The 22,000-nt window shown below is 38.3% G+C and overlaps 1 protein-coding gene across 6 annotated transcripts in view; it reads right to left on the bottom strand.

The window, feature by feature from the left end:
* PPP2R5E (protein phosphatase 2 regulatory subunit B'epsilon) overlaps window positions 1-22,000 on the bottom strand; it is a 78,052-nt gene that overhangs the window by 46,367 nt on the left and 9,685 nt on the right. Inside the window, exon 1 of one of the 6 annotated variants that reach the window (XM_054201397.1) lies at window positions 8,375-8,607. The exons of 4 other annotated variants lie outside the window; for them this stretch is intronic. The gene's annotated coding sequence lies outside the window, so the exon portion shown is untranslated. Of the gene's footprint in view, window positions 1-8,374; window positions 8,608-22,000 lie in introns of those variants that run through there. One more of the 6 variants, XM_054201396.1, reaches the window with a different exon arrangement.

Raw genomic sequence — 22,000 nt, 5'->3', positions numbered from 1 at the left:
GGTGAAGTTCTACATTTCGCACGCTGAATTCACCACACTTTCTCATATCTTGTTGGTCTCAGCATTTCTAACATCGCTACAATGTTTTCACATAGCCTTCAAACTAACAAAGCCTACATAGTTGTTAGCAATTCTTCGGTGCTTGGCCTACATAGTTGTTAGCAGTTCTTCGGTGCTTGGAGTGTTCACAGGATGACCCCTTTGTATTAAAAATCCTCCAACAGAGGAGACCTTACTGCTGTGTACAAGCTGAAAGGAGGATGTGGCAAGGTGGGTGTCAGTCTCTTCTCCCAAGTAACAAGCAGTAGGACAAGAGGAAATGGCCTCAAGTTGCACCAGGACAGGTTTAGATTGGATATAAGAAAAATTTCTTCACCAAAAGGGTTATCAAACACTGGAACAGGCTGCCCAGGGAAGTGGTTGAGTCACCATCCCTGGAGGTACTTAAAAGATGTGTAGATGTGCCCTTAGGGACATGGTTTAGTGGTGGACTTGGCAGTGCTAAGTTAACAGTTGGACTTGATGATCTTAAAGGTTTGCTCCAACCTAAACAATTCTATGATTCTTAAGGTTCATAAACAAGCTTGAGAAAACCGAAAACTACACAGTCAAGGTTATGCCTTGGCATTGCTCTGCTGCGCATCAAGTCACTTCGCAAAACTTCATTAGTTTAGACTGTTAGAAATATGAACCAGACATAACAGTTTAGGCATTAAATATAATTAAAACATTTCTTCTGTGGTTACCAAACAATACTCTCCATCAACCTCTTCCAAACTACTCATTAGTTAAGGTGCTTCTCTACTGAAGACAGTAAGCTGAAATTAGATTACCAACAATATTTATCCTCACCTGTACCGTGGTCGCAAACTTCACCTGCATTTGGCACCCTGGCCAAACTGAAGTCAACAGGAGTATCATACTGGTTCATTAGAATGGTGATTACACCTTTGCTATAATTGGCAGAAAGCTCATTGCTTACTAATCAAGAAAAGGAAGAGCAATCTCATCAGTTATATATTCCATGAAAAATCAATGGAGAAAAACTCAGTAGGCAAAGTGTGTATTTTGCAGGTTTATACCAAGTCTGAAAGCTCCTCTTCATAAGTGAGGTGATCCAAATACACTATTGGTGAATTAGCATAACTTTTAAAAGGCATTTTTATAGAGTCTTTGCAGGTATAGGTCACTGATCAAGAAAGCATGTATAGTACAGCAAACATGCTTTGCATCTGACCATAAGAGTACACAGATCATACCATTCTCTAGCTCTCCCATACTTTTTAGGAGGCAGCAGGCTCACTACTAGACCACTAGCAAGAACTCTTAACTTACACACATCCTTCCTGTATTTGAAGATAGGACTTCAGGTGCATCCTTTCTTACCTTCTTTATTTTATATGAAATATCAAATTTGCTAATACATTATTAAGTGACAAGCAGAGCATGCCATTTACAATAAAAAAAAAAAGAGTATTTTAAGTAATTACCTCCACTGGACTGAAGTTTGTCAAGAGAAGGCACATGCAGGCTGTATCAGTGGGTGCGTATACAGATGGCCCTTTCCCAATCCAATAGCTAATGTGCAGTCAAAGTAGGTCAGTGAAGAACAAAAGAGTTTTCGACTATACTAATCCAGTGGCTTCAGTATCCTACAGATATGACAGAGAAGGACCATCGAAACTGTTGTGGTCACAGGACGAAGTTATAACTGTAAAGGCTAGAAAGCATAATACAATCCCATGCCATCAAGTTCACCTCCCTGTACCTGGCATATTACTTAATTATTTGGACTCAAGAGACTCCAGCAGTAGTCAACTAATCGCCTTCAAGCAAACCTACTGAAGCAGCACTTCAGTGTGCCTTACTCCTTCCTCTGACAGAGGCAGTGAAGTATCAATCCTTAACATAAGACCTAACAATCTAGCAAACTTTACACCCACTCCTCTGGTTCCTGTCATTTTCAGAGGATGTTACAGCTTGTTTCATTTTCATATCAATGCTAGCATTATCTCTCTTGTCAGAAGGGAGTGAAGAACCCAGCTCAGGCATTCCTTCGGCAGCAGAAGCCCTTCAAGTTTATGGATCCAATTTGGTATTGCTTCTTGCCGTTTCTCTGGGCTGCTTCTACCTTTGCCTGTTCACGGAGTTTCTCACAATCATGTCTGTAATACTCCTTTCTGAAGCTTGCCTCTTCGTCTTGCTTCTCTCAGTCTGCAGCTGAAGACCTTCTCCAAAACAGCCCCCAGCTCCTCCAAATGCCATCTATTTTTACCTAGGCGCTGCCGTCTCATTCCGGATGCTGCTAATTGGCCCCTTAGTCACAACTGGAAAAGTAACCTAGTTGAGTAACTCTTTCTGAGCTGCTGCACTAAGGAATCTCTATGCCTCACACTCGCATTAATTCAAATGAGGAAGCTTCCAGTAAATTTGTTCCCATGCAAGATGAAGCCCAGAGTTTAATTCCAATTAACCATATTTTAGCCTCTAAGATTCTATAGCATAAGAGTTGTATGCATTTGAAGTTCTAAATCCTGTAAGGAAGCACCACATAAAATAGCACATAACTGTAGCACTAGAGATCAACTGTACTCTCCCTATTCACCACTCTATTTTTTTTTTTCCACATATTACCTAGACCAATCTGTAAACTTGCAATGATCTACTCAAAAAAAAAAAAAAAAAAAAAAAGGGAAACAAAAGATGGAAAACCCATGTAAAGTTAGATTTTTAAAGAGTGAAACAAGCAATGACAATACACTTATATAAGCAGCCCATTCTGAAACAGGTGTTTTTCCACACAGACTTCTTTCTTATATACGTGACATAAAACAGCTGGCTTCACAGATACAAAATGATGTTTCAGAAAACCCAGGGAGCTCTGCTTGCTTCTTAATCGCTTTACCAATGAAAAGTTAAGTTGAAGCATCTTGGAATTTCCTCCCAACAATTCTGCTTCTGCATATTTATCAACTAAATTGGTACAAACAGGAAAAACAGATTGTAAGACAGACAGACTAGTTAGACAGGAAAGCACTGGGAAAAGTAAATAACTAAGTGATCTAAATTCATTCTAAATTACAGTCATTGTAATACTTTATTATTCCACTAGAAAGGCAAATTTAAATGCTGAGTATTTAAAACCATCGCTTCAGATATATAGAACGTAAATGAGAAAATTACCATTTTATTAAGAGAACTTGACTCATTTTTACTAATGAAGACCACAATCATTTAATACGAACATAATGAATCCCTTCTAGAAATTCTGAGGTTACCACAGACAAACACAGCGTGCGTTTTTGACAACATGAGTGCAACTATCAGATGTCCTGAACATCATCTGTAAAAACTAAAAGCAGAGCTTTTCGACAGATTAGTAATCCTGGATTCAGTTAAATACTGGCAGGATTAATACTATTTCCTAGGACGAAAGAAAGATCCTGTTCCACCCCATAAAGACTGCATAGGCTGCCAAGAGTAAAGGGAAGGGCCTTCAGCTGTGGATAATTAAGAAACAGCCATTTAAAAAAATTGGATGTTTTGGAGAATACAGCATCCGGTAAAACGGTGGAGTACTTTTTCCATGTGGACCCAAGAGAACTTGAAATCATTTATTCTGCAAATGAGAAACTGAATGCTTCTATGATAGTTTGTTTTGCTGAGAAAGGAACTTCTTTTCACTTGAAATGAAGGCAAAAAGGATCAGCTTTAAATGCGATTCTGCCAAAAAGAATGAACACGTACAGCGGACTGCAAACCACCACCACCATTAGCCCTGCACATCCCTACTTCCCACTCTCACATTAGTTTTGTTTGGTCAGGGTTATTTTTGTTTTTGAAGAAACAGCTCTGTATGGTTGTGTATAACTTTGGTCCAGACTGAGGACACAAGTAATACGGCAAGAACTCAAGTTAATTATATTATAGAAAAGGCATGCACGTCTGTTTGGGTTCAAATGTATGGTGCCTCAAAACCAACGAGAAATCCTTGCTTCCCATGACAGCGCCATGAGGGACATTTGGTGCCGGGAGGGAGGGAGGAGTGAGCAGAGGGAGAGCAAGCCCCCGTAGGACAAGCAGAGCCCACCACAGGAGCACTGGGCAGCCTAGAACCCAGCTCAAGAACATCCCTCTCACTCTTTCTCCAACTCCCAAACCTCATGCTTTTTGATTCAAAATGTTGGAAAAATGCCGGGGAGCTTCTAGCTGTGGACACAAATGTGATGGGACAGGACATGGTTATTCCTAGTTACATAGTCACACTTTCCACCTCTCCTCCAATCTCTGAAGCAAATATGGCAGGCAGGTGACTCAACCTCAGAGCTACAATGATCTGTTGACAAGCCTAGAGACTCAAGGGATGTCTGGTAGTACTCAGCTCCAGTCAGTCCAAGTGCCCTGAGCTGCGCTCAGCCGCAGGAGAGGGCACCACTGAGTGTCCATGGCATGCATCCACACAGCACGCTTCCCTTCCGGCTTGGATTCGCGGGTCCCAACTGCCCATGGGGCTTTTCTGCCATTTAAGTGTTGTCATCTGCACTCAATCAGGCCTACCAGAGATGGATGAGCTCTCCTGAGTTGTTTGTCCTCACTCTGATAAGGTGCAAAGAGCAGCCCTGTTTGTCCTCTCTCACTGCACACAGCCTTACCTGGACACACAGGTTTCCTTGGCCTAATGCAAGGTTTTGATCAGGATACAGCAAGGCAGAGGAAAGAAAAATGGCTCCTTGTGCAAGTAAGAGGAAAATGACAGGTTCTACTGCTTTGGGCACTACTCTTCCCACTATGAGATAATCCTTCCTTGAGGCATTGGAACCACCTTAGGGCACTCATGGTGCGAGTATTTAACCCCGGCCCTCCCTTCAATAGCTCAGAACACCTGAAAAAAAATCAAATTAATCCAAAATTCAACCAGCCTGTAGACAGACTTCAGCTTATGCATTGGTATTTTTTATTAAAGTACTTGTGAGACAAGTACAATAATACAATTGCACTAATAAATTAATACAATACAAAATTGTGTTTTTATACAATAGTGTACTTCACCTGTTTAGGAATGAGATTTTATTATCATTTCTCCATATCCTATCTCCACATAACAGCATACTAAGTAATCCTTGAATTTTCTTCTTTTTCCAATGTTACGAAGAGTTAAAAAAGTTGAGGGAGAAGTGGTTTAGATACTAGAGCAAGCTGAGATACTGCAAATAGTTTGCCTGCAGCAGCGTTTCCCTGCTCTCTCACTTGCAGAATAGATGAGCTCAAGAAGAGCTCTCTCCTTCCTCTGTACTCACCCTGTTCCGGTATTCGGGGAGCTCTAATTCCCCTCCACTGCACTGCACCTGATACAGCCCAGCTCCTCTTACACAACAGGTCTGTCCAGTTCCTCTCTGCTTCCTGATTCTGTGACTGAGCAACAACTTCCCTTGGTTTTCCCCCCTTCCCCGATCATCCTACCTTTTCTTGTCACTACTTAGCAAGTTGCCATTAACCCTTTACTTTTGAGTAGGTCTAAGGTCATAGGTCATTTTATGTTTCTAGGCTTTCTGCACCTCAAAAAAAACCAACAACAACAAAAAAGGAAGCTTTTTTCCCCTTAATAGAACTGATTCAGAGATATCTGAATGATAAAGATTCATGGAATCATAGAATAGCTTGGATTGGAAGGGACCTTAAAGATCATCTCATTCCAACCCCCCTGCCATGGGCAGGGACACCACTCACTAGACCAGGTTCCTCAAAGCCCCATCCGGCCTGGCCTTGAAAACTTCCAGGGATGGGGCATCCACACCTTCTCTGGGCAACCAGTTCCAGTGCCTCACCACCCTCACAGTGAAAAACTTCTTCCTAATATCTAATCTAAATCTCCCCTCTTTCAGTTTAAAACCGTTACCCCTCATCCGATCGCTACACTCCCTGATAAAGAGTCCCTCCCCAGCTTTCCTGTAGGCCCCCTTTAGGTACTGGAAGGGGCTACAAGGTCTCCCCGGAGCCTTCTCTTCTGCAGGCTGAACAACCCCAGCTCTCTCAGCCTGTCCTCATAGCAGAGGTGCTCCAGCCTTCTGATCATCTTTGTGGCCCTCCTCTCGACCCTCTCCAACAGGCCCATAACTGAAACTGCTGATCTTTTCTGAATGTCCAAGGGGTAAAATACACAGACTAACAGGAGCTGTATAAAATTCCCACTGGACTGGTATTTTGAAATTAAGTTTCTTTTTTATTGTCCCTAATAAACAATGCCAATGTCCGTTCTTAAATGAAACATATTTTTTTCCCTGTGGAAATATTTAAGAACACATGACTGGTATGAAAGCTTCTGGATTTATAACTTTCAGATAAAAACTTGGAAAACTGGAATTCTAACTTGTCTTTAAAAGTCTATTTTACACTTACTCTGCACATAATTCTCTACCTCCAACTGGAGGAGAACCAACTCAGGCCCTGGCATGTTCAATGACAACTTCAAAACTTGTCCTAACTTTATCAAAAAGATGTGCAAAAAATAAAATATACTGAAATCTCTCTTGCATTAAAATAAAAATACAGCCCTCCTTAACATCCTTCCAGACAGAGAACAGCCTGTGTTACCACACAACACACTAGCCAGAGTAACACAGACATTAGCACACATCTCCTTTTACATGCCTACCTTTCAAATAGTGAACCTGATTCAGCAATTCTTAATCAGCCAAAGTGCTAAATATAATCTAATTAGACTTGTTTTTGAAAAACACAAAAACCAGTCTTAATTCTGAAATGTAGGAGAAACTGTTACAACGTGGAGACCAATCCTACACTTCCTCAGATATTAAGGCTCTGAAGGCTAGAATAATTCTGAATATAGGATGAGAGAATAAGTTGATCTAATTTACACTGACTGTCTCAAAGTTCATCATACATCTGTAAATACAAGCCAAATAGAAGTATCATTTAAAAAATAAGGATCGGCTTTCCTACAGCATGCACAGACAGAATATTTTTTAAATTATACCTATCAATGAAAGTTTACAACTACTAAAGAAAGCCATCACAAGTTATAAACCAAACCAAAACGCATCCCACTCAAAACTTAGAACCTAAAACTCAGTTGGAAAGACAAAACAACAAAGAACAACAACAACAAAAAAAACCCACCAAAACCCCACCAACACCTCACCCTTTGACTATGCAAGAAAATTTTACAATGAGTGGTCACTCAAAATATTATGTCAGGAAATCCACCTTTTAAGTACAGAGAAACTATCATAAAAAAAAATAAAAATTTCTTATTTTTTCAGAACTGAAGAGCCTCACCTTCATTACATCCACAAGATGTGTGCTGCTTCTTTCCACCAACATAGCACTCTGAAGAACATGCCTCCTTTTAACCCAAGTGCTTACTAAAGGTATGTTTAAGAGTCCAACACTAGCCTACAGTGTAATTCACTTGTCTAACAAGTGAATTATATCCATAACTGCATGGTGATTAACACTGAACTACCCAACACTCACACAAACAGCACAACAAATCATTCTTTTCAAACTGCCAATCGTTGAGGTCAAAACATTCATGCTTTTAAGTCAAATTACAATCAACTTCCTCCCCACCCATTCTATTATTTGTTATTCATGCATTGACAAGAGCATGGAAACCACTTCACAAAAAATCATGGGTATCTTGGAATGACCTAGGCTACTTAAAGATGAAACACCATTTAAAAACCAAGAGAGGAAAAGGTCTTCTTGAGATTAAAAAAGAAGGCAAAACACACACAAAAAAAAAAAGAAACAACAAACACCAAACGCACACACCCAAACAAAATCCAACCAAACTTATTTTCCCCTTTCATTTTCTTTAGATACTTCCTTTTATCCTGTCATCATTTTACCCATTACATTGTCCCTCAACTACAACTACCTTTAGTATCGAGGCAAGCAATTGCTTTCTACTCCAAAATTTTAAAAAAAAAAAAAAAAGTTATCCAGGCAAACATAGCAATGCTTTGCATGAAAAGTCATTCACAAGGTTCAGTGCTAGCCTCTCAGAAAATGTTAGGTTTAGATTTTCAAATTGTAGTTGTTAACAAAAAAAAATAAGGAAAACAAAAAATATACTGGTTTTCTATTTTATTTGCATTCAGATTCACACTATAGCCTCTACTTATCTTTCTAACTTACATTAACGTCCAAGAAACTGTTTGCTTATAAATCATGTATTTTCTAACAAAATGTTAGCAACCTCCTTGAAATACTACTTTTGACAGCAGCAACAGCACACGAAAGACAACACTACTAAAGACTCGTAAGAGATTAAGTTTTTCATGGTGGAAACTTCAAGCAATACTGCTGACACATGTTTCTGAACGCAAGAGCGCTCTCGGTTTCTGCTTACCCACCCTGGATCTTTAAAGCAGCCGTGACGTAGGAGCGACGGCCACCGTCCGGCGCGGAAGGCAGCTCCCAGGCTGTTTACTGTCCCTAACTTCACTCCAGTTTTTGTGGGTAAACACACGCCGGCCAGTCCTTTCATTATCTGCATAATCCCAGCCTCTTTGATTACTGGACTGTAATACCAGCGCCCGAGTGAGCTTTCATTCCTGAATTATGGCCACGCAGAACACGACCGGGGGAGTGCCAAACAAGATGATTAAGCAGCAAAATATGACAAGGCATGAATTACATTATTAATATTCCTATCTATCATTAGCTGCAGAAACAAGGGGTTTGTGCAGCCAATAGCAACTACGCATAAAGAAAGCTCCTCTGCTTTGAGACGCTTTCAAAATAAGAGCAACTATTTATTTTCAGCAATTTTATTCTTCGGTTGCTTTGACACTGAACTGTATTTCAACATTTTACAAATTACTTCCTTTTTCAAACTCCACCTTGAAACACTGGAGGAAACTCTTCTTTTAAAAAGGCAGGCTCGAATTACAATCCTTTATTTTTAGAGAACGAGAGCATAATCATTTTTCCACAAGATTTGCTGATCAGCTTTCATTTCAGCAATTTACTGCCTGTATTTAAGTATATATCAAATCTCCGCAAATTTCTGATTCATCAGCATATTGTGTTTCACTCCCCACACAATCACTAAAAGAATAAAAAAAATCAAAAAGTGATTTTTAAGGAGTTTGTATAAAACAGCCATGAAACCTCCTTTTTTGAGGTTAGAACTCTGAGGTTCCACTGACTTCTGTAAGGGCAGCCACTCCCTTCTACTTTTAATGATCTGCATGACTATTTTTAAGGTATTTGTTTGGAAATGGGAAGGCAAATGCCCAGGAAGGGTAAAAGTTAGTGTAAGAACATGTAACACATCACAATAAATTACTGTATGTTACACCACAAAATTAGTGGAATAAACATACTGTAAAGCCACCCAGGTGAACTTTTTGGCGCTGTAAAATATCACTTCACAGTATTGGGAGAAGTTCTTCAATATTCCCTAAGATTTTGACCCAAAGAAGGAAACACTAAGCAAATATACAAGGCATTTGCCACTGAACTGTTTTCAATCGACAATTAAGATCATAATTGCACGTGGTATCAGCATTCTCCACAGCAGTAAGGAAAGAGGGGAGAAAGGGCACGCAATGCCAAGATAGTTGTGCTCAGAGCAAGAAGAAGGAAGTGAGAAAATAGAGCTTCAGCAGGCTCACACTTTAAAATTATTTTAAACCTACAGCCCTACTTTAACCTGGTGAGTCTTGCTAATGTGCTAATGAGAAGAAACAGATCTGAGGAAGTATCAAAATGAACTACGGATTTCAGTTAAAAAACAAACAAAGAAAAAAAGACAACAGCATACTACTCCTCGGAAGAGAAAATAATTTTGCATAATGAAATATTGAATTATTATAATGAAAAAAAACCCTAAATCATTAATTTTAAAGTTTTATTGCTTTAAAAAAAAAATGATCTGTTTGAGAAGGAAGGGACTTCAAACTCAAGATGAACCAATGAAGCAACAGTGTTCCAGTCTGGAGCATACCTGAATTTCACTGGGCTGCATTGTTACCTTTAATCAAGATGTTTTAAAACGTCTATGACAGACTGTGTTTTTTGAGAAGAAAAACAAGAAGAATTCTATCAGATTTGTTTCTATTAAAATAAGATTAGAGCAATCTTTCCGTTATTTAGCTGTAAAAGCAGTGAATCTTAAAGAGCTTGTATAATGTCAGTTAATTTTTATCTCTTGTTTTTCTCAAATCAAACAGGACTAACATTTTTAAAGACTGTCATTTTTTTGCTGTATTACTCAGAAGATACTAATTTAAAAGAACACTGATAAATAAAAAGATTCAGATTAAAAACATGCATTAATTTTCAACGCCCAATTTGAGACATCCTGATTGTTCTGAATGTTTACATAGCGCTGCGTAGGACTCAGGACTAGTTCCCACCAAGTTCACTTGCACTTTGAGTCATCATCCATTCTGTAAATCATGACCCAGCGTCTCAGGCTGAGCAGCAAAAAGAGCAAGCAGTTCTGAACAACTAGCAGAGTATCACCCAAGATAGACAGGGCAGAGGAAACAACAGAGTCTAATTCCTCCAAGGAAATTTCCAATTAGTCTAACTCATGAAAGCCTTGCTTTTCTTCCCAAATCCCTTACTGCCTTTCCTTCAAAGTTTCTGAAATAGCTGGGGTCTTATGGCTGCAGATTTAGAAAACGGCAAGCTGGAAGGGGCTACCAGAGCAGACAGTCTAACCTAAATGAAACACTCCCTGAGATTTCATTATGAAGCAACCCTCCATGAATTAAGTCCGGTAACTTATGTTCAACTAAAACATAACTTTTCTAGAAGTCGTGAGTCTCGATTTGGAAGCACACAGAGAATCTAACATCACTTTAAGTAGTTCCTGCCAGCACATATTTTGCCTCATTATTAAAAACGCATGCCTAATTTCTGGCTTTAGCTGACAGCTAAAGTCCTTCTTGTATTTGACCTGTATTTTCTCCCCATAAGACGTTATAGTCCTATCTGCTCTCAAGCTTTTTTGATAAACTATTCAAACAGCTATTTTTTTAAAAAAATTGTATTGCATAAGGCATTTTCTCTGGGTCTTCGATCATATAATGGGTCTACATGCCTCTCGCTCTCCTATGGCTTCTTCAAGCATGCCAAGTCCCAGACCCCATGACACATCCCAGTATCGATCTTACCAGTGCCACAAAGACAAGTAACACCGATGCCTCTGTCACACCTAAGAGGAAACAAATCATCCTCATTTGCTCTGTGAGGATGACACATGTACGCTCTGGTTAATAACAGATGCTAAAATGCCTGATCGTTCTTAATTATGATAACCCTATCTAGCTGTTGCACACAAAATAATCTTCCGCCATCTCAGAACTCTGCCAATTTTGGGCTGGTATTTACAGACAAAGCAAAAGGCTGATCCGGGGCACAAAAACCACCCCTGACAAACAGCAAGGGACCGCTAGAGAAGTTCTAAAGCAACCATTTCACATGGGCAAAAGTGCACTCTTTCAGAAATAAATTTTTAGAAATTCTACAAGAAAAACTGAAGTTTTATGAAACTGTGTGTACGGAAATCTTAGACACGTAACTGTATCGTGTAGTAACAAACAAAATAGTAAACAAACGACAGAGAACATATTTATGAAAATGTAAAACCCCTTTCTATCAGAAGCAGAACTAACAGTCAAGACAGATCAACACCAACTCTGTGAAAAAGCTCTTGCTATTTCTTTGCCTCACTTTAAATGAAAAAAGTATTTTTTTCTTTCAGATAATTTTGCAGAAATCTCCTAGGTTTTAGTTAAATTTGCCTACAATGAAATGATCATTTCTGGAATAATGAGACCATGGAAAACTGCATTTTCCATTTAGATTCAATCAAGAGATTCTTGTTCATTTGAATATTATTTTGTGGCTCTATGTGAAGTATGGATGGGACATGCTGAAAAGACATTTTTCCCCCCCAGTTTCTACATCACCTGCTAGAAGATTCAGGCACACAAAATTAAACCTATTCCAAAGGTACAAAACATTAATCACCTCTTTTGACTTTTTTCCACATTAAGTATCAAATGTGTTCTACTGGAAATGCTTATACCCACACGTGTGCAAATCTTGGCTTCTGGAGCATAAATATCTCCACTGACGTTAACTATTTAATGACCCAGCACAGAGATCCTGTAATCAACTCTCCCCATGGAACAGGTCATAAAGGGAACCGCACTTAGAAATGAATTAGAAGTTCATACTCCCCGCTTAAATTAACTACCCTGATCCTGAGCAATGGCTTCCTTAGGCCTTTTCTCCATGTTTCGTCATGCAGCATGACAGCTTCACACAACTTCTTTATCTCCCCTCTCCACCCGCCAGAAGGAAAAACAAAAACCACTGGGGTATCTCATTTCACGCATGCTACACAGCCTCTCACAGGTCAGAGATGATATGGCTAGAGAGCGTTTACACTCTGGCTTGGCAACAAGGCGAGAAACCAGGGCAGCTCCCAGGACTATCCAACCTGCGGAGGAGGCCAGTGCAGGGATGAGGAAGGTGCAGACGAAGAAAGCTTCCCCCTCTTGGGCCATATACAGAGCTCTGCATGCACTCAGTAGAAATTCAGGCCCAGTCCCACCACCTCGCTTCTGGCCTCTTTATGGAGCTCTCAAAGCTTGCAGCACAAAACAAGCCCTTTAGGTATATTTTCAGAGTGTTAACAGCTTAGAAAAACATTAATAGCAGCAGATACACTGAGCTTTCTGAAAACTTCAGAAGACAACACTCCACAGCTTTCAGCTTAACTTACATAATCAGGAACAGGATTACTCCCTTTGAAAATGAAAGCCAAAATGTTGCAAAAACCAACATAATTTACCAAAAAATTGTAAGACAAGTGGGAAGAGAAAGCGGGGCTTGGAGTTGGATTTTTCCCCCCCCTTGCATCAACACTAGCAAAATATCTGTAGCTGAACTCCACTTTTTTTTTTTTTAATACAACACAAACAGCAAATTACATCCAGACAATATGCACATTTTTAAACCAAAACTCCTCTGTCATATTTTTCTCAGCAATTCTTCCAGCCATTAAATGTTTTTTAGGCAAACCTACTAACAGCTGCTTAATATTTTCAAGTAGTTTTGGTCCAGGTAGCATCTGCCAACCTCTTAGCTACATTTAGTATCCTCCCACAGTTGAAGCCTAACAGACTTCTCTATTGAGACTTAAATCAGGAGCCTCTTTGTCTCCATGCAACTGCTCTTTTTACTGAAAATGGTATGGCAGCACAGAAAGCACAATATGAATTTAAGCAGTGAAGCTGGTAGCAAACTTCTCGTTGTCTAAAAGGAAAAGGTGCAAATTCTGACTTATTCCTCACCAGAAAAAATAAAATGCAGGCCCCCCCCTCTACAGCCACATGGATGCCATCGCAATGGCATATGCAGGTGCAGTAATAGGCATTTTTATGTTCAGATTCGCTTGCTGCCCTGTTAGCCAGTTCCCATCCCTTCCAGGAAACGGATTAGATGGAATCATCATTTTTAAGGGCAAGTAACACACAAGGACCACGCTGCTTTACCTGGTATCTTTTTTTTCCTATAAGGGAGATCTCTACTCGTGTAAATAAGCTTCCTTGCAATTTACATCTCCTTGAAAGATTCTCAGAAGTTTTACAAATGTAGAATACTCAAATTCCACACTAACTTTGTCCTTCTGTTTAGTATTACAAGAATGTGGGGTTTTCAGTGTTATGCATGTTCCCAGCCATTTGTAAGAACAACAAACATTAGGACTGATGTGCCAGGTTTGCGTAACATTGATGATCGTCTTCTAAAATACAAAACCAGAAATATTTGTGTTTAACACCAGTTACTTAAAATAAATAAATAAAAGTACTGTTGGTGTTTGAACCCAGGCCTGCGATGTAGTGTGGCTTCATTAACAAAAAAGCCTGTGCTGTGCAAGTTTGTCATTTAACACAATCGCTATTCCCACCCCACCTCCCAAACCCAAAGACCTTGTAAAATCAGATTATTTGTCACTCGGCGAAATCAGAAATCCATCGTCCCCTGACAAATGGTACCTAATACCTTAGTACTAGACAAACACAGAAACATGACCCTTGACAACTTGTTTTATTTAATGATTTTCAATTGCTGTCAGTTACCAAAACATACAAAAGCATCATCAACATTTGGAGAGAAAAAAGTCAGCTCTGTTTGCATCCAACACTTCCATACTCACCTAATAAAATACCTGAAATTTACAGACAATAACAGTGGTTTTAAATAAAACTTGTTTATTGGGGTTAATTAAAAAATTCTTCTGAAAATTTGATAGCCGATTGTTTATGACTGTTTTTCCCTTATTCTCCTACTTGAAAAATGTATAGTTTATCAAGTCATCAAAATAGATACCGCCCCAACAGCACCAGTAGCTTAGGTGAAAAGTCACATTTTGCCTATTAATACATGTAGGCTACAGACAATTTTTTCAAGTTCTTCTTCTCCATTATTCTAATGAAGCAATCACAACAGAAGCTCTCTGTGCAATCCTCAACAAAAGCAGCACATCAAATTATCAAAAACACTACTGCTCAACAGCAGAAGACACTGATTCTCTCCCGAAGACAAACTTCTGAACATACATCTGCATGCACACCCTCCCCTCCTCCTGGAACCCACAGCTAAATTTGTTCCAAGGTTAATGCATCCACTCAATCTCAAGTGGTCACTGCTAAGAAACACGCACTCCGGTTTCTACCTTAGTCATGCATAGAAGGGTAAACATTTTGAAGTTCAATTTGACATCACACAATAACCGCAAAGAATGAAACAAAATTAAATCAATTCTTTCCCCTAAACACTGTAGGAGATGTTTAAGATTAGCCAGGTGGTAAATTCCATCTTTTATTTTATCATATTTCCAGATATGAAATACTGTAAAACTTCTTTGTTACTTATTATTTGTTCATTCCACAGGAATGAAAATATGAGTAAGTAGTATTTCATTTTCTTAACTAGTCATTTCTTCTATCTGGTATTTGCCAAAATCTTTCAATACTGGCCTCAGAAATTGATTTAATCTTCACAAACTTTATACCCTTGAATTCTATCTATCACACTACATTCTTCCCTATTCCAAAGATGTAGTTCTATAAGAGATAAAGTGGATTAAATATATATTGAGGATTATAGATTATGCAGTTAGAACAAACACAGACAAGTATTTCAAATAGCTGACCCTACAGAACGGAATCACATTCTGTTCTCAAGATGATATACAAAAATAGAAAGCACATTCCACTAGGAAAATATTTACTTAATAATTTATCATTTAAGAACTACTACTGTACAAATTAAAGTACAAAGACAGCATATTGAAATCAATGTGAAGATATATATGCAATTATTATAATCCAGCTTCAATTTCGATTGTGTTTGGATTTACAAAGTTTACTCTATTCCAGCATGAATGACATGCCTGTTTTCCGCGAAAGTCCTATGTTTAAAACTGATTCCATTTTTTTTGGATAGAGGCTGAGAAACACAGTACTGCTGAAAAGTCTAGAAATAAAAAGATAAAAATCTCAAAGTATCCGACTGGAAAGAAATGCCAGTGAGATATAAGAATCAATTTAGTCCAGACATTAATAACTTCCTTAATGATCTATATGATTAAAATAGCATATAGATAACATCTTCTGAGGATATTAAATAGGGAATTTTGAGTAGCGGTAAAGTCAGAAATAATACAAAGGAACCTAAGCAAATTCCTTACATGGACAGAAAATAAAGTTAAATTCAGTTTGGAAAAACACCAACTAATGCATCTGGGAAAAATAATCCCAAATATAGATATTCAATATGGACAAGAAACCTGGGAAACAACAATGCAGAAAAACTGCATTAACCACAAATGTGGCGTGAGCTCAAAAGAGGGGGAGGCGCTGTCTATCTAGCCACGAATCTAGGAATTGGGGGGGAAACTGAATTACTCCGTTTTGCTCCTCTCCCAAAATGAAGCACGCATGGATGGGCACTCTATTCAACTATCTTTGCTGCAGCTCTGGATACAACATAGGTCCTGTTGCTTGAGATATTTAAAACTAAATTACCAAGTACTGAATGCTTTATCTAAAAAGACCAACAACAACAAAAAAAAAAAAACACAGTCTATGCTTTATTATTGTGTATTATGTATTGTTGTAGAGCTTTCCCATTATATTTGAAATATCAGGGTTTTTTAATCCAGAAGCGTAACACTTATCCAAAACCAAATAAACATGAAAATATGTTCATTTCCAAACCATTTGCTTTTTATTGACCATGAAGTTTTGGCACATTTCGCCACAAGTGAAATAACTTTGAAGATGTTGGCTCTCAAATGAATTTTTGCTGCAGCGCAATGCCTGTTCATGCTAGGATCAACTGTGCAAAACAAGGGGAGACCAACGATGCACTCATGTCAAATGAGGTCACCTCAGAATCTGTTCTGAAGGACACGACAATCCTCCTCTCTGCAAAATCCTCGATTAAGAAAGTGTCTGCAACAGGAATGACTGTTCCTTTCCAAGCAGGAAATAAAAGAAACTTGCTTAGAGAGACTTCAAAACCTGCTTCCAGCCACTTACTTCTGTTTCTAGATATTTTGGCATTCCTGCATTAGGAGAATTATCCTGAAAACTTAAGAAAAATACTTTTACATTGCTAACAAATCACAATCTCTCCAATTCCCTTACAGTGTCAGAACCAGATCAGAAGCATACACAGAATGATTTGGGTTTTGTGGGGATTATTTTTTCTTTTGTAGAAGGGCGGCTTTGAGGTGGGGATGTCCCCCTCAAGTGTGTTAAGTTGAAAGAACCTGTCCCACTTGACATTTAGAGATACCTGAACCAAACCTTAAACTTGGCCCTTCTTGCTCAAGAAGCAAGGTGCTCCAAACGCTGTTTGTTGAACTTGATTGTGCTTATGGATGCCATAGTTTAGGGAAAACAGGACACTGAAAGAATAGGAAGAGCAACAGACTTGTCCTGGGAAATTCAACACATTTCTCCTGCTTTTGGAATTTCCTATTGTCAGAAGGAGATAAAATATTGAGATCACTGACTCTGTCGTTGTCTTTTTCTTAAAAGACTGCATTTTTTTTATTTATTATTCGGGACATTTATTTGTTTTCCCTGAAATTAAACAAGAGTGAGAAATTTCAGTCTGTGACCTGAAATTTCACAGTTAATGGGAGGATGGGGTAAACATAACCTCAAGCAGTTTGTTCGTTTCTCCTTTCTTGCCAGGACTTCTTTTGACTCATCGCAATGAAGTGTCTAGAATTTTTCCAGGAGCCTTTTCACTGCTTAGCTTATGCCTACCCCACAGTGTAGATTCCCATTTGCTCATTTCTCTAATACTAAGGGACTCGCTGCAGTTCTTTTTACTTGTGGCTAACGAGATTTAATCTGGCAGCTCAGATAATATTCTAAAGCAGTTTACAGCAACGGACACTTTTTTTGAGTTTACAGCCTCCAAAATATAAACGAACAGCCACCTTGACACGCTGTCTCTTCCTCAAAGTGTATCTAAAAAGCCCTGCATCCCAACCCTGCACCGCTCACCTAATAGGTGCGCTCACATACCTTTGCCATCCAACACACCCTGAAACAATTGCACTGCTTTTCCAAGAGCCAAACCCAGGTGTCAGAACTTTAGCCACAACCTCCATCACTTAGGACAGACAATTCTGGAGTTACTCTTCTTGGAAGGGCTAATAACCACTTCTCTCCATCATCCTTTCTAGTCCTAAAAAGAAAAACTAGAGTGGCTTTTAATCTTGAGTAAAATACCTGTTACATCTAGGTTTTGCCAAAAGCAGAGGCAGATTTCTACCAACATCCTCTATTAGAGACAAATCACAGTGGTGGCTATTTTCTCCCCTTTCATCCATTTCACACTTTTTAAAGATGAGTAGAAATTTCAACCACTGCGGTTTTTTAGCATTGGTGGGGAAGGAGGTTCTGTTTCTTCTAATAATAATCATGGGGGAACCAAACAAAACCACTAAACAAACACACCAAACAAACAAAACCCACAAGAGAGTGCATAGAGGAGAAGGGACAAGGCAAATTATTGCACGAACGACAGAAAGGTAAGACTGTCTTGCAGTAAGGTCTGATTACTGCAACAGAGGCAGGATGGACCTGGCATGCTCTTCACAGGGTGGATCTCCATCCTGACAGGTCTAGTCTTGTCTCCAGAAGTGCAGACAAACAACCACTGTAACACACTGATGGAGCTTAATAACATGAACAAACAATATTCTTTTCATTATAAATATAGCTAATTTTATTATAGTGAGACTTTCCAATAACCTCTGCAACCCACTCCACCTGGAATAGCTTGTTTTTACATGTATGAGCGAGTTTTATCACCCTCTTGTGGAAAAATAAGTGAATTGTATCCGTCAGAGGTTATAGGAAGAAGTAGAAAGTGGGAGTAGGGAAGACAGTGATAAAGAACAAGCAAAGAAGAAGAAAGGAGAAGTATGGATTGGGTGGAATAAAAGGACAGTGAAGGAGAACAAAGATGACTAGTAACACAGTACCACCTCAACTTCTTCAAAAAGCTATCCCAAAAATGTCATTTGAAAACACCAAAGATAACAAGCTGACAAATTTATTCTTGGTAACACTGACAATATTCAACAATTAAGTTATGTTCTCTACAGTGATTCAAGTACTGTCTCAGCTGTAATCACCACCTTTTGCACCTTTGTTTCCACATACAGGGGAAAATACATTATCTATAAGCACACAACGTTATCTGTTCAAAACTTAAGTCACAGAATCACAGAATGGTTCAGGTTGGAAGGGACCTTCAAGATCACCTAGTTCCAACCCCCCTGCCATGGGCAGGGACACCTCCCACTAGACCAGGTTGCTCAAAGCCCCATCCAGCCTGGCCTTGAACACCTCCAGGGATGGCGCATTGACAAGTCAGAAAACCTTTACTAGAAACTTTCTTATTTAAAAACAGTCTGCATATAACATCTATGCCCTGCTGTTGGAATGTGAAAAGCGGAGAGCATGTGAGCTAAATCTGCAAAGAAAAATAACGGAATTTTATGCATTCACATTACATAGTTCTGCATAACAAAAGCAATGTAATAATACTTAATTCCTCTAAAATCTGACAATATGACAATATATTATATAAATTATATTCATCATAAACAATATGAATATATGACAATATATTCAAAACCTTGAAAGCAACAAACAAATTTACTGCCACCTGCATTTTAGAACTTGAAAATCCATGTTTGGTACAAGCATACATGAAAAAGAAGCCATGAAAGTCACGATAATATTAAATTAAACTCATGACACTGCAAAGAAGCACAGAAATTCCAAACAACAAAAGGCCATCTCAGATGAGGTAGATATCACAAGCATGGTGAAAAAATAAGAGATCTCATACAATGTATCCCTAAAACTTCCTGGAATCCCACAGATAACTACGGACCACATCCAAGAGAAACCACAGTTATTTCTTCTTAATGACATTAAACATTTTTTCTGGTGCTCCTCAAAAAGAGTTAAAACCCATTAAAAATGACAATTCTAATGACAGATCTTCTTAACCTTATGACAAAAGAATACCTAAAGAAACTCTTCCCTCTCATTACACAAACCACATTTATACGGAGCCACTATTCACAATGAAAAGCATAAAAGGGATAACCATGCAAGTTACATTTATTTCAATGTTTTAATCAAACATCTGACAGTAAAGTACTCTCCAGACAACAAAAAATTTCAGCTTAACCTTATTCTTCATGAAAGTATCCAATTTTTCTGAATAAAAATTATGGTATCTGTGTACTTAACCATTATCTCCAACAGGAGGGTCAAGTCCTAAAATTAATACTTTTACCAGTAGGTACTCACTATTATCTGCATTTATTCATCATCCTTGAGATACCACTGATGATTTACTTTAGCTTCTGCAAAATACCCTTCAAGTAAGAAACACTATGTCTGTGATTGATGTTTTGCAGCAGATACATCTTTTTAAATTCATAAAAATCTTCCAAAAATGCCTAATTATGCACAGATTTCTATAATCAGCATAACAAACTGCTTGCCTCCACCTCTCTTAGAACTTGGTCAGTTCTGAAGTCCAACATTAAGTTATTAGAACAAGCTCTTCAGATCAGGGAACACATGAAGCTACTGTTACAGATGAGCTAGCAATATGTCCAATGATGTTCAACAGACTTTCCAGCAATCTGCTATTCTATTTTTTCTTTTACGAAGCTACCCAAAAAGGATCTCTTTCACTTTCTTGCCTTCTGCCCATTTAACCAGGTACATCAACTCTGTTATATTGTGTTCCTTCTCTGCCGCAAACTCTTGGAGGTGCAAAAGGAAGGATCAAACACTTTATGTGCAAGGAAAATACCACAGTTAAGAACCTGCCCTACAGACCGGAAAGGAAAAATAGTGGTAAAAATTAATAAAGGGCATAAATGCAAAACAATGATCCTTTTTTATAAAAATGTATTAATAAAAACATCATAAAATGTTAGTGTTTTAAAATAAAATTATTATGCTACTTACTTTGTTTTCAACCAATACAACTTAATATAATGGAGTTAATATCAAGACATACCATGACTTGAAAAATAAACTTTCTACAGGAGACTGAAAAAATACATTGCTATATTAAACAAATCTAAAAATATATACATTTTCAAAATTATACACACGTCTCTATCAATTAGAAAAACCTACTGGTGAAAATTCTTCTATTATTTTAAATCATTATTACTCCTGATCAAAACCGATTCCCCTGTAGCTTGACTTCCAGACTTTGTTCAAAACAGACAATTTTTTCAATCAAGTGCAACAACTAAGGGCACAAAAGTATTTTACACTGGTTCTCTGGACAGATGCCTGATCTTCTGAAAACGCTTGACAAAGATCGTCAGACTGTAGCTGCAGCAATTATTTTTTTTTTTTGTAAGCAGAAAACCACACACACAGAAGCTACCAACCCTACATAAAAGTTCACCACCATTTCAGTTCTGCTGAATTAACTGTTTGAGAAGACACAGGATCAAGCACATCACTAAAATTAGGAGGAGGCAAAGTGTTTTTAGCAATCTGGTTTACATTGTGGCCCCACAGAAGCTTGTTGCAGCACAGATGAGAGGCTGTGCACTCTGGTGTATGCTTGGGAACTTCTCAAAGAAGCTTTGCCACCAGAAAAAAACCCTGATGTTAACTGCACCTGCAATGAAGACCGACACTTAGAACCAGCGAGGTTTCGAACTAAGATAAGCCCTGCCATATCCTTCTGAAAGAAGAGTCTACTTTTTACTAACAGATTTTCCTTAGCCTTTTACTAACGTGTGCCCATTTGCTGGTATTTGTAAATTAGACAGTTACCAAGATTACACGGTCCCACCACTAATCCGTAAATGCCCAACCCTACCAAAACTCATTGAACTCAGTGAGTCCTCTCGTCTGCTACTTCTAAGGATTTTTGCCTGATTGAGCCAAAGAAACTGTAATAACTTGAATGAAAAAACTGTAGGTGAAAGAAGTTACCCTGAATCTAAAAATAGTTTTCCGTCCTCCTCCCACTCCCCAGAAAGCATAAATGAAAGTGCTCTTTTCTCAGGGAGGCAGGAGTTTACAACGGATGAATGTAAAGGGACTGCTCCCTTACTACAAAGCTTTACCAATGAACAGTAGTAGTATCCCATTATAAGTACTAAATTTTAAAAACAAACCGGAAAATTAAATAAGCTCAAAACCTAAACTTTATATATGACATTAAATATATCTACTACTTATTTATATACACAAATATATATTATATACATTTAATATACACAAACAGATTTTATAAATACGCCCACAATTCCAGAGATATGGAAAATGTACCTTTCACAACAGTAAACTTCATATCATAACCAATTATAACGGCAGCACTATACTCCAACAGTCATGTATACTATACAGAAATAATT

Source organism: Rissa tridactyla, chromosome 4, assembly GCF_028500815.1.
Source record: "Rissa tridactyla isolate bRisTri1 chromosome 4, bRisTri1.patW.cur.20221130, whole genome shotgun sequence".
Classification (NCBI taxonomy): Eukaryota; Metazoa; Chordata; class Aves; order Charadriiformes; family Laridae; genus Rissa; species Rissa tridactyla.
This window is presented reverse-complemented; position numbering and strand designations above follow the sequence as displayed.